Genomic DNA, 10293 nt, shown 5'->3' with positions numbered 1-10293 from the left:
GTCAAGCCAAGTGATGGAGGTTGTGCCCACATAAATCTGGCTGACACAAAGCTGCCCACAGCTTAGGGACCTGATTTTGCACAAGTGAACTTAGAGCTTAGGATAAAGACATCTGACTCCACATAGGGGCTGACCAGTTGAAAATGCCTCCTGTCCTTCACAAATCTCAGAGATTGGATCAGGGAAGCAGCAAGCGGATTTAGCTTGGCATGCGAAGCTTCAGAGTTAAAGCATTCCAAGTATGCGACTTAGACTTGTTTTTCCCCCCAAAGAGGACTAATATGGAAATTGTGGCTCATAGAGACCACTCCGGAAGTTCTTCACATTATTATGAATGCCATTTTTTCTCATAATCTAGATGTACATGCAGTACAGTTAATAAAATATTCTAGATATGTGTTTATTAAAAGTCAAAGTTGGGCTTACACTTTAATTTTATAGTATCAATGGTAGTAAAAGCAAACTTCATTGAGGCAGAGCGTGCACATGAGAACTCGCCTGTGAGTGCTGTCTCAAGATTAAATGATTCTTGAGAAGCTAGAACCAAATTCCTTTACCAAGACTGTCTGTCACGTTGCTGAACATTTTTTAAAAAACCTTTTATTTGTTCTTTGTGAATTTTATATCATGTACCCCAGTCCCACTCATCTCCCCCTCCCCTCATACCTACACTCCAACCTTACAACCTTCCCCCACAACAGAGAAAAATAAAATCTCATTGTAGAAGCTGTGCCACATTGCGTCCCACAGTACACCGTTTGTCCATACTTCTTTGCTTGCCAACGTTTATTGCAATATCTTGTTGGTCTGGTAGGAGGCCTCTGGTTTCTGCTACTCTATCATTACTGGAACTTCACTAGAACTCCTCTCTGATAGGATATCCTGTTGTTGCCCTGGGTCATGGAGATCCTGTAGTTTTCCATCTGTAGGTAAATGTTGGGGTGGACCAATTCAAAGCCCTGGATCTGGGCCTCAGAAGTAGCTGAACTGGTCAGCCCACGGGCTCTTCCTCTTTTTAAACCCTTGTAACTAGGGCTAGCTCTATCCTGCTGCCCAGGCAAGGTACTAGGCCAACTTTGAGTGTTGCAGTCAGTGAGGAACAAAGCCAGTTCTCCTACTCTCATGACCCTGGGGTCAGCTCTCCATCCTTCCATAGATAATAAGGAACAGACAAGGGTGAAGAGGAAGGCTCCCTCAAGTCTATATTACCACCCAGCAGACAAGAGGTCAGTGCTGCTCTTCTACACGCATGCCCTTGGGACTGGCTCATCTGTAACCCCTACATCCAGGGTCAGCTCTACTCTGCTGGTCAGGTGAGGTCCAGGACCTACTCTCCTGCTCTCCTGACCTCAGGGACAGATCTCCCACCTGCCTCCAGTGGTGAAGGGGAGAGTAGGGAGGAGGGTATTTCTCCCTTGTCCACAATACTGCAAGGGGAACGAGTGGTAGGGCCAGGCTCTCCCATGATCATATCCTGGGGCTGGCTCACTCGCCCTTCCCACAACATGCATGGTCAGCTCCCCCTGCAGCTGGCTAGGGGTGGGGTCAGCTTTCGTGCTCTCACGTCCCCAGGGCCAGCTATTCCACGATGCCCAGATGAAGGGTGGGGTCAGTACGCACAGCCCTCAGATATGAACATGTTCCTGGGCAGCAGCCCAGATCAGGGACATCTGGGACCCAGACATGGTCCCTAGTGGCAGCACAGGCCAGGACCCTACGTAGTCCCAGGTGTTATCACTGGCTACTCAGATCAGGCTGTTTCACAGTCCCTTCCAATCTCCAGTTCTGCCTTTCTTCTTCTTTTTTTTTTTTTTATTCGATATACTTTTTATTTACATTTCAAATGATTTCCCCTTTTCTAACCCCCCACTCCCTGAAAGTCCCATAAGCCCCCTTCCCTCCTCCTGTCCTCCCACTTACCCCTTCCCACTTCCCTGTTCTGGTTTTGCCCTATACTGCTTCACTGAGTCTTTCCAGAACAAGGGGCCACTCCTCCGTTGTTCTTGTACCTCATTTGATGTGTGGATTATGTTTTGGGTATTCCAGTTTTCTAGGCTAATATCCACTTATTAGTGAGTGCATACCATGATTGATCTTTTGAGACTGGGTTACCTCACTTAGTATGATGTTCTCCAGCTCCATCCATTTCCCTAAGAATTTCATGAATTCATTGTTTCTAATGGCTGAATAGTACTCCATTGTGTAGATATACCACATTTTTTGCATTCACTCTTCTGTTGAGGGATACCTGAGTTCTTTCTAGCTTCTTCTGCCTCTCTTCTTTGTCCCTACATCCTTCCGTTTCTCCTTTTCTTCCATTTCTCCACCACTTGTTCTTCTTAGTGGCATCTGGGAGTCTCTGAGTATCTCAGAGTGGTCTGAGTATCTCAGGAGTAGTCTCGGGGGTGCTATACTCTGCTCATTCACTATGGTACCTGGAAGGGGTCATCTTGTACATGGTCTACTCACCGAGGCCTGCAAGGTGCCAGACTGGTGGGCATCTCAGGCTAACTTCTTGTCCGGGTCCCATGGCACTGGTCTGGTGGTTGTCTCAGGCTTGCTCAACAGGCTTGCCCAGGTGGCCCCCTTTGAGGGTCTGCTGAGTCTGCCTCTCTCCCACCTGGAGACCATGATCCGAGACCAGGGTCTTCTGGTCTCAAGCTTGCTCGCTGTTCTGGAATCCTGTCTGGGCCTGCCTGGTGGTGGACTGGAGGTTGTTTCAGGTTTTCTTTTTCAGGAAATGTTAAGCTACTCATCGTTCAGATGTTTATAAAGTAGAACGCTGAGAGACTTTCTTCTCTCTTCCACCTACTTGATACACATGTGGGATGGCAGCCACACCTGCAGTGCCCCTAGGGGCGAGCACATTGCTGATCTTAATCAATACAGTCCAGAGTTAATTGTTAAGTATTGAGCCCACTAGGACAAAGGCAACCAGAGCATTTTATGAAAGCAGTACAAAATATAAATACAAAAATAACTACTGAGCGAGCTTATAAAAATCAGAATTAAACACTTCTCTTTTGTAAGATGAAAAATTTTGTCAGTGACAAAATAGATCTTATTCACAATAGATATATTCAGAGTGCTCTTCCAGATTATTTCGGACTAATGAAGAGAAACAGAAAAGATCCAAAGGGAAGGGAGAATAAAGTTACTGATATTTTTTGAATCTGTGAGTGCAACAGAGAGATTGTTCATGCTCCCCACCCCACCCCCCACATGCCAGAATCCTAACTCTCGGGCTAGACACTGATTGTCTCTGAACCCACAAGTTTATGCCTGTCTGACTGGTCAGTGGTGTGGCCTATTCTGATTCATCCCCTAGAAACCTGTTTCTTGTCCTTCCAAGTTGTTCTATGGCATGTTGTCTGTAGGACTAAACTTGTGTGTACCACTTGTATCTGCATGGTTTGTCTCTCTGGGTGCACAAAAACCTAGGAAGGCCATAGCTCCTTCTCTATAACTTCTTTCCTCATCGCTAAGGAACATTCATATATTTTCACATCACCCAACACTTTGTTTTGTTCTGGGGTGGAAGAAAAGGTAGAACAAGAAACAGAGAAAGCAGTGAAAAGAATAGTCGACTCCCATTCGTTTCAAGGGACTTTTAAATTTTTCTTTTGTTATAGAAGAGAGGGAGCTGGCTCCTGAAGAGAGTTTGGAGACTATGGCTGGCAGGGCTTCTAGGGGAAGACAGGGAAGAGCTGGGGCAGATCTGCCATTACAGCTTTTAGTTTGGATGCTGGAGCTTTGAGAAGCAGATCTCATGTTTGGCATGCTGGATTTCCCAGGGCCAAAGATGTACGGGAGCTTTTCAGGTTTGAAGATAAACTCCTTAAGGTGCTACGAGGCAGCTCTAAGGCACCAAACTTCTTTCTGGAAGTTGGTGTGGGCACAGCAGGCTCTGACCAGCCAGCAGATGAAAGCACGGATAGTGTGATTCAGAACGTCAGGTGGATCACAAACCCTGTGTTAGTCCTATCTTTATTGTGAGAAGCTGCCTTCTGGTAGGGACTAGGTTGGAGCCTGGACTGTTCTAATTATAGGAAAAACCAAAACTATCTATAGTAGAGGTAAGGTGTGTTATGGCTGATGTTAGCTAGATTTGCTTTCATTTTGGAGTGAATGATGAAGAAATAAAAAGATCCAGATTGCGACCTATACAGGAAACAGTGTGGAATGTCTGGGGGCTGAACCTCAGACAACGTGTGGGAAGAGAGAGAGAGAGAGCCCTTTCCCCTTTACTTTATACTTATTGACATGGTTTGATTCCTATGAAGTCAGTGTGAGAGATAATACAGTGTGTCATCATTTGAAACGGATTTACATTAGTCATGATCCATCCACCCAACCAACCAACCAATCAAACAAACAAACAAACAAACCACAAAAACGAAAATGAAAAAAGGGAAAACTAACAGATTTAACACAGCAGGATGAGAAACAAATAGAACGCCAAAGAAGCAACTTATATATTAACAAGGAAGGAAGTCACAGCAGAAGAGATCAAAGGGGAACGTTTTTATGGGATTCCTAACTACAGCTGGCCTTTCTTGTTGAGGCCTAGGTAAGCAGAGTTAGAAGTACTCAGGTTTTTAAGTGTCCTCACAAGTTAACACTTATTACCTAATGCTATAAATGCACTGAGAGGGGATAGCCTGCAAGGGTCAGTATCTCTGACTCTGACATAAAACACAATAGGAGGCAGGAGGAGGCAGGAGAAAGACAGATGAATCCTGCCCGTTAGCCCTCTGGGCAGTATGATAGAGGAAATGTGTGTGTGTGTGTGTGTGTGTGTGTTTTGTGGAGCGGTGACTGGGAGGGTACAGGGTACATGGAACTGAGAGAAATTCTTAACTTTTCTTCCAGAAGAGCTTAAGTTTATGCTGGCTTGACACTCAATGTTCAGACCAAGGGATCATATTCAATGTGAATTCATTTCACAGACTTTAATAAACATTAGGCTCTGCCACAGTTCAGATGGGCTTATCTCCGACTGTACTCCAGATGCGCAGTAGCAAATAGATTTTTATCCTAAAATGTGCCAGGTAATTGAATTAAGAGATGCTTTCGTTTTAAAATGGAAATACTAGTACTCACTTTTGTATTATAGTAATCAAGGAAGAATTAATCCCAGAGAAAGCAGATGGATTTAGTTTAATTTATTCATGATGTTATCACCAGGAGGATAGATAAACTTGTTCATACAGAATATAAATTGGCTTAAAGGTTTACTGTAAAAATCAACTATTAAGAGTTGAAAATGCTTAATTAGCCTTTCCCTCTTTTTCACTTTTGTCTCTTACTTTCTCTCTTTTTCGGCCAAGAGAGACAGTACTGAAATGTCATTAAAAAAATGTTGATTTTGCAGTATTTCTTTGCCCTTGAGAACAGGAAATACCTAAAATTCTGTGAGTAAGATGGCGCTTATGAAATTTCTCATGTAATTTCTGTAATGAAGTGGATTAAATATGTTTGGGTCAGTATCCATCCCTGGGGACTTTGTCACTCTGAAGCACCAGAGCCGTTGTCATTTCCTCGCAATGCTCCATCTCCCATATGTTAGACAATTGCACTTAAGGTCAACGAATGAGAGTAATTGAGTCTGTGCTGGTTTTGGATTTCATACTCCTTATGAATGTGAAACAGATTAAATAGAGGACACTGGAGAAGTAATGGATTCCAACAATAATATCAATTGTAACAAAAAGGCTAAGCAAGTTACTTCTCAACAGCATTAAAGTGGTAGCCACAGTTTTTCCTCCTCTTTTGAAGGAGAGATACTGGGATAGATAGAAATCACAGTGAGCTTTTTGATGACCTCCCAAGCTACCCAAACAGCCTGGCTTACATGGGGAACCCTGGTCAACCCTGGTCACTGGGATCGTAGAATTGGTTTAACAAGAATTCACTGAATAATGTAACACAGAGGCCCAACATGAAGTCTGCTGGTCCTTTGCTATCCTTATAACATAGTTGGGGACAGAAGAGCTTAACTTCTTGGTAGCCAGTCACTTGAGATCATGCTCAATACTCACACTCATCCTCGCTAGCTACAGACAAGTAACTTGTTATATTCCAGTCACTGCATGAAGAAAGTGTTTAGCGATGTCTAGGAGGAAGAACATTTGTTATCCAATGGACAGGTAATCGCTATCTTTACCACTGTTATAGGCACTTGTCAATCCCAGATAGGAGTGATGCATGAGGCATGATGGATTAGTGATGCCAGGATAGACATTTGAGTCAAGGGAGTCATCGTGTGCCTATTCTCAATCTCTCCCTCTCCTCTCTATGTTGTACATAAGCTACTCTGTGAATGACTTCCTGGGCTTCCTTAAGATAATCAGATTTTTTTTTCATGAAACTTGCACTAGAGGTAGTGCCAGGCCATAGAGGATGGGAAACACCTCTTAGGATTTGTGCCTCAACCTCTGCTATAGGGGCAGCCAGTGACTTTTTCTAGTGTAGTAGTTTAGCTCCTCCTAGGCTGTACTTTCATAGCCCCAGCTCCCACTGTCTGAGACTGAGAAACTGACTGCCAATTTCTATCTTCTTTCTAGTGACGACTCATCCCTGTTTCTGTCCAGCTCTGGGGATCACACAAGTCTCTTCCAGTTAGATCTCACAGTTGGCTGCTTCCCTTCTGATGACTGCTTTTGGGCTCTTGTAACACACTTGTGAGGAATATCCCATTGTAAATGTTCTCTGTGGTGTTACTAGGTACAGCCACTGTATTCTTTTCTGTGCTGTTTTAGGACATGGAGTCTGATGGGTGTGAGTTAATGTCTGTGTTTGACTTTGATGGGCAAGGCATTTGTGCAAGCATGCAAGCCCTTAAAGTTGTCCAAGGATATTTCTTCACCCATAGAGTAGGGTTGCTCCTGACCTCCAACTCTTGTAATGGAGCTTAAATAATGTTCCTATCATGGTACCTGGCACATTTAAAGCTTGAAATAAATCTTAGCTTTTAAGCTTATGAGTAAACGTAAAACAAAACAAAACTGGGCATGGCTCTCTAAACTTTCTAATAGAGAGACTCCTAGGGAAAGTAGAAAAGCATCATGATTCTATGAGTAAAACATCCATTTAAGAGGGTGTGTGGGTTGTTGGAAAGGTCACAGAATACAAATTGGAGTTGTTTGGACATACTGTCTATGGAGAAGAGCAGATTGTCTGGGACAAAAAGATGAGACAAGGGATTCCAGGGAAAGGGTCAATGGGGAGACATAAGTAAGTGTTGGCTGAAGAGCTGTAAGGCGTGCCTGTGGAACAAGTAGTGTAGGCAGAGTAGTTACAAAAGCTGGGGGCACAGAAGGATAGTTTCTGGCTGTGGGAACTGTCAGCAGATTAATACAAATCTAGAATACCCAGGGAGAAAACTCCCTTGTGCAAAAGAAAGCAGTCTTGCTGGTCTTCCTTTTGCCACGGAGTTTTGCTAATACACTTCCAACGTGCTCCCAAAACTCTTCTATGACTGGAGACTGACAATTGAGTCAGCAGGAAAACCGTGTAAGCTTATCCTGGTGTTTAGAACCATATCCAAGGGAAATAATTGATCATTGCCCAAATTTTAATTGATTTATTATATTTTAACTATATCAATTTATTAGAAATGTCATACAGTGCTTCCATTGGTACAAGAGGATTTGTATGATAGGATGGTTCCCTTTGCAGAAGGTCCTGGTGGAAAAACACTTTGGGGAGAGTGGTTACAATGTGACATGAGCTTGCAAGGTAGTAGGTTTGCAGTTATTGCTCATTAAATAAAATGTGTTGTGAATCAACACATTGGCAATAAGAAATGACATATTTTTCAAGAGTTTAACAAGATAACTGTTGTTTTAACAGAAACAATAGGCTGCATTATGAAATAATGAATTTGAAACTGTAAAACGTGATAAAAACATCCAATAATACTTTTATTCTAAAAGTACTTTAAGAACCATATCAAGAGTTGACAATAAGTCATGACTCATAATTTTAGTTTTATAAAGAAGGGAGTATTAGGTATTTGATTATTTAATTTGAATCTCAGTAAATTATGGTGTACTCAGTGGGATTGGAAAATAAAAATCCAAAGCAGACCTCAATCTGCCTTTGATGATGTTGCATTTGGTTGGAATGTAAACATCCGATTTTAAAGGTCTTAGTGAATATATCATTCTCTGGATAATAACAGATACAGGTTTCCAGAGGTTTGCTCTTTTTTTTTTTTTTTGGCCATAGAGAAAAGAGGACCAACACTCCCACCCCAACCCCAGGTTGTCTCATTTTCTCTTCGTCTGTAGACTGCATCGGTACTAAGGGAACAACAGGTGAAGTTGTTCGGGGCAAAACTAGACAGAGGACTCCTCACATTCAGAGGACATTCCATATTTTGTATGTAGAGAGGGTACTTTAGTCAGTTTCCGTGACTAACTCTTGCTGCCTTGGCTTTGCAGGAAGACTAGATAAAAACACTCTCTTACAATAGCACATTCTTCAAAAATATTGTGGATATAGATTTAGGGACAGATGCACAGACTCTTCCAGTCAGAATAGAAACACCAGTGGTCCAGTCTTAATGATGCAAATGTTGCAGTATTCTTTGATTTACCACCCGTTCATGAGTTCTCCTTTGAAAGAACTTAAATTATTTCTTAGAACCCTTGTGCTAATTTTCTCCACCTCGGTGCTTTCAATAGTCAAGGAAAAGTTCCCCAAGAAAGTGGAAAATTAAACATGTGCCTAGACAAGACTGCTGCTACTTATGAGATAAACCAAGGCAGAGGGTCATAACTGAAACCAGAGCAAGCCCCTTCCAAATATGCCAACATGCTGGGATTCGCGTTGTCAGCGATTACCCCTGGAAAGTAAATTCAATTTCAAATAGCTTTCCTGAGTCTCCTAAAAGGCTGAAATACACTTGGCACCGCCGATGCAGAAATTAATTTGTGGCTTATTCAAATTACTGTACACGAGGAGAAAATGTTTCAGTAAATGAGTGTAAACCAATTTTCTAATGTTTCTCATTTGCCTAATTGCTTTCCCAAGGAATAAATGTAAACAAACCTAAAGTTCATGGAAGATCTAAAACCTGCCTATGATTATAGCGTTTCCTCCCAGGATTTCATAGGGTGACTGCTTCTTTCTCGCATGCCCTGGGTATAATGCTCTGCCATCCATAAGGGTACAACAGCCATCCATTCCCTGTGTTTTCTTTCCTCTATTCTTTTTCCTTCAAATGTCCCTTTGCCCTCCCCCTCCTCCACATCCTCCCTCCGTCTTTGACTTCCCTCCTCTGCCTTTCCTAGCTAAACAAGACAACTCTTATTTTCCTGCATCCAGCAGATTGTGGGTTCAAAGGTAGACTGTAACCAGCACAATAAAATGGTGTTTTGACATTAGCGTTCACTGCAGAGGAAGATGGAGCATGGTGAGGAAACAATAAATCTATTGGTCTGGCGGAGTGGAAAGAAAGTGGAAAGAGAAAGAGAAAGGCCTTGGTCAGACTGTGAAAGCCCACGCATGCATTCTGGGTTGGCCTTTCATTTGGCTGCCGTGGAGAACTATCCATGCTGTGTAAATCACAACACATGCTTTAGGGTAATTTAGAAACATAAACATGAATTAAATTATAGGTTCATCTGGACCAACAGACATCAACAGTAAAAGTGACCTAAATAAGATTAGAGTTTATTTCTCAGTTTAGTGACAATTAAGTCTTAAGCAGCACAGACTAGTGGCTCGGCTCCACAGAGTCTGGGCCCCATACCCTTCTAGTTTGTGGCCTCTCCATTCTTAGACAATGTCCTTGTCCATACAGCCCACAATTGTTGGCCTCTACGTCTCTGTGTCTGCTGCAGACAAGTGGGACTGAAAGGACAATGTCTCAGCTGAACTATACATTTCTATTAGGATAAAACAGAATATTAGGGATCAAGTGGTAAACAGAATTAACTGGAAGTTATTAACTGGAAGTCTGAGAAGTGATGGTGTGTGCTATAATAGGACCTCTAGCTTTGTCCATTTAAGTCCCTTCCCTATCTTACCACCAGCTCACATCTGGGCTGCATGTTCCCCAGTCCTAAGGGACAAAATCAGATTGTTTTATGCAGACACGCAAGATGAGGGAGACACGGTGTACATGGTATCAAGAGAATTGGCTTTAAATCTCCGCATACTGGTGCACAGTGTTATGTTATGGTTTGCGTATGAAATGTACCCGTTCCCTAAAAATACAAGGCTTCATTGAAAGCTTAATTTTTAGCTGGTAGAGCTATTTGGGGGAAGTTCTACACACTCTAG

At 42.6% G+C, this 10293-nt stretch overlaps 1 pseudogene; it reads right to left on the bottom strand.

The window, feature by feature from the left end:
* Nucleotides 1-2739: 2739 nt before the first annotated feature.
* LOC127666408 (uncharacterized) lies at nt 2740-2863 on the bottom strand (annotated as a pseudogene).
* Between the last annotated feature and the right edge of the window lie 7430 nt (nt 2864-10293).

This window comes from Apodemus sylvaticus, chromosome 15, assembly GCF_947179515.1.
Source record: "Apodemus sylvaticus chromosome 15, mApoSyl1.1, whole genome shotgun sequence".
Lineage (NCBI taxonomy): Eukaryota > Metazoa > Chordata > Mammalia > Rodentia > Muridae > Apodemus > Apodemus sylvaticus.
The sequence above is the reverse complement of the archived record's forward strand: the minus strand, read 5'-3'. Positions and strand labels throughout refer to the sequence as shown.